The sequence below is a fragment of the Citrus sinensis genome, chromosome 4 (genome assembly GCF_022201045.2).
Source record: "Citrus sinensis cultivar Valencia sweet orange chromosome 4, DVS_A1.0, whole genome shotgun sequence".
Classification (NCBI taxonomy): Eukaryota; Viridiplantae; Streptophyta; class Magnoliopsida; order Sapindales; family Rutaceae; genus Citrus; species Citrus sinensis.
The window spans coordinates 4,462,321-4,465,934 of record NC_068559.1 but is presented as its reverse complement, the minus strand read 5'-3'; positions in this window follow the sequence as shown (position 1 = coordinate 4,465,934).

The following is a 3,614-nucleotide window of genomic DNA, read 5'->3' as shown; positions in this document are numbered from 1 at the left end:
TAAACCAATGTGAATGTATTTGAAATTCTTTTCTTTTAATTTCTTTAAAGATTTCTCTGAAAACAAATAAATTGTTTCAAAAGGCTCTGAAAGAGTTATATCACGTTCTTCAGTCTTTATAATATAATCATGTTTTAAAAGATCGAGCATTTTTGTTTTGTAAATCTTTTCTTTGGAAATTTTTGGAAGTTCCCAACAATCAATTGCTTTATCAAAGTTCTCAATAATGAATTCCTCTGAACTCACAACATGCTTTGAATCACTAGTCTTCCCGGAAGAAGAGCTAGAAAAGGATGATGTTCTACAGTGTATAGGGTCCATGAATAGAAACCTATGGTCTATCTATGGCTTTGTCAGAATGGCTACAGGTATGGGTTTACAGCCCTAAACGGATGTCCTTATCCTATGGCGGGACTAACTACCAGTAAAAATTCACCAAACAACAAAACTTCAAAATAAAAACACAAGTTTTTAAACACGAAACTATAAACTGCTTTACACTATCCTCCCCTTGGCTCTGATACCAGAAGGAAATAGGATCGAAGGATGGATGTGCTTTCGTTAGATCTCAATATTAAAAACTTTTAAATAAATCAATTAATGGATCGGCTTTTCCAAATTTTATAAAATAATAAATTACCAGCTTTGATTATGGGATTCTTTGGATCATACAATGTTCAAACAAATTTGAACGCGGTTAGTCAATTTTAATAACTAATTGATACGTGGCGTTGTTAAACCAGATCGATGCTACACAGAGTGAAGCCTTTGGACCCAGATCTGACTTAGAACAGATCAATAGCCCGCACGTTCGGGTTTCCAGCCGATATACCAAATCAGTTTTAGTTTACCAAATAAAGTTAAGTTGCTTTAAACGTGGTTGATTCTTTTTATTGGGCTATTATCAGATTTAGATTAGGTTCTTTTAAAGGTTTGGGTACATACACAGTACCAGATCCGGATCCCGGAAATGGTGCTCTGAAGGAATGGAGGAAGAAGAGAAGATTTACAACTGAGGATCGAGATCCGGTCTCTTTGCCTCAGAGGAATGTAGAATTTATATGGCAGATCTGATACAGATCAGTCTGCTAACATGCTTTGAAAAGAAAAATGCTTTAAAATAAATTGCTGAAATTTAAATGTGCATAAAATTAAATTGCAGAAAAGTAAATGCTTTAAAGTAAATTACGAAAATTTAAATTACATTGAAATTTAAAGAACTGAATTTAAACATACATCTTTGCTTTCTGGCTTTACAAATTTTCAAATCTTTCCAGAAGGGAAGATTGAAAGACGGGAAGATTGAAGGTAAAGAACTAGTCTGATCACCCAAAGCTCTTGTGATAGAACTATTGTGTAAGCAGAAAACTTCTTTGGAACCCTTCGGAGAGAAAGAGAGAGAGGTTTTAGAGAGAAGGAAGAGAAGAAGAGAGAGAAGCTTTGAAGAGAGGAATGAAAAACCTGAGGAGTCTAAGTCTTCCTCTCGGTTTATATACAAAATCTTTAAACTGTTCACTGTAGCGGGATTTTAAGTGCACAGTAAACTCTGGAAAGTTGCACTGTTCACTGTAGCGGGATTTTAAGTGCACAGTAACAATTGGATCGTAGCTTTGAATAGTAGACTCTTTGTAGAAAAATACAATACGGGTGAAGAGACATGTGCGCTCTCACTTGTGTCCAGGGGACCACCCGAAAATACATCTCTTTTTCTTTTTCTTTTTTTTTTTTTTTTTTTTTTTTTTAAGTAAATAATCAAATAATTATTTACAATGCTTTATCGGAGAGAAAATGCCGAAACAGTCATCTTCATTATCGTCTCCGAGAGAAATAAAAAGCTCTTCATCATCATCAACATCTTCATCTTCATCTTCAGAGGAATCTGCAGCTGAGGACTTTGATCGAGAGGCGAGGAGCTGTTCCATGGCTTTGAAATACTCATCTTCCGTTTTGGCGCTTGCCAAAAGAGACTGGGCTTTGGATTTTTGGGTTAGGATTTTGTAATGCATAACACAATGGAAAGGATTTCTTTTTGTGACATCCGTTTAGGGCTGTCATGGCTTTGAAATGCATATATATATATATATATATATATTGTCTCTGGCTTTGAAACAAAGCCTTCAACACAACGAAGTAAATGGCTTGATAAGGTCTGAAAAAACAATTCTTTTTGTTTAATGTCCACGAGCCCTTTGCTTTTGGTCAAAGACACGAGCGAGATCCAACCAAGTTCCAGATTGGCATCACAATTGAAACGCCAGAAGTCGCTCAATCACTGCTTGCAATTAAAGCTTGTTAGTACCCATCACCAATTGGGTGATGGGTGTTCAGTACATTGGCTCCAGCTGGGTCTGGCTGATCAGTAGAATGACATGAAGCCATGTTTAATTAATTTTCTTGAATTTCTTATGTGTTTAACAGCGTCAGTCAATAGCAAATGCTTTAAGAGTCCATAAAGATTTTTATGACATCTTCCATCCACTTAGTATTGTAGGCATATTAATACGGGGTGGCAATTTGGACGAAAATTTATTTATTCGATTCGATTCAACTGGAGTCAAATTAAGTTAGATTTGAGTTTGAAAATATTAATTCATTTAATAAATAAATGAATTTGATTCAATTTACTAAATAAACGAATCGAATCCAAATTTGTGATCTCTGATTTATTCTTTCTTTTAATAAACTGCTTATAAATCAATCGAATATGACACTATTCATTTATTATCCGTTTGATTCAATTATTTATTTACCATTAAATTTTTATTCGTAATTATAAGATGTAATAACAAGACAAAAATAATGATTCTACATAAATGAATTAAATGAATTGTGAATGAATATTTGATTCATTTAATAAATAAATTGAATTAAAATTATAAAATTACTATTTACTTATTAAATAAATCGAATTCGAATCCATCAAAATTTGACCCAATTCGTTTATTAAGTTGATTCAAATTCGATTCGTTTATTCATTTTGCAGCCCCTAATATTAATAATTTGAAGTTGAGAATCCTACCTAATATGAACATAGGGATGACAAAATGTGGGCTTAGGCCGAGCTTTTCCGAGCCCAAGCCCATTTTAGTAGAAGCATGAGGACAAGGCTTGGACTTTCACTTATTTTTTATTTTTTTAATTGTTGTAAATTTGAAATGAATTAATAATCAACAAGTTGTTATAATTAACAATGAATTAAAGAAATTAAATATTTTAAAATAAAATAATAAATGAAGAAAATTAAGCAAATAAATGCTAAAGATTTAATTTTTTTAATACTGTATTTTCTAATTTAAACATCATCTTAATTAATTACTACTTAAGAGAGAGATTAATATTATAATTTTAGGTTTTGTGAATCATTATTGATTTATGAATTAAGAATTTAGGTTTTTTTTTTAATTTTAATATATTGTTCTAATTTATAAATTTATTTTGTAAAAAAAAAAAATAGAGTGTTGGGCCTAGTCCGAGCATTTTCTCTTAAGCTCTTATCTAATTCCTCGCGTAGAAAGATGGGCCGAAAGCTTACGGGCTTGGGCCAGATGGGCTTTTTTATCCACCCTATTCGCACATGGTTTTCATGCATGTTAATTTGCCTACAACTACTAATT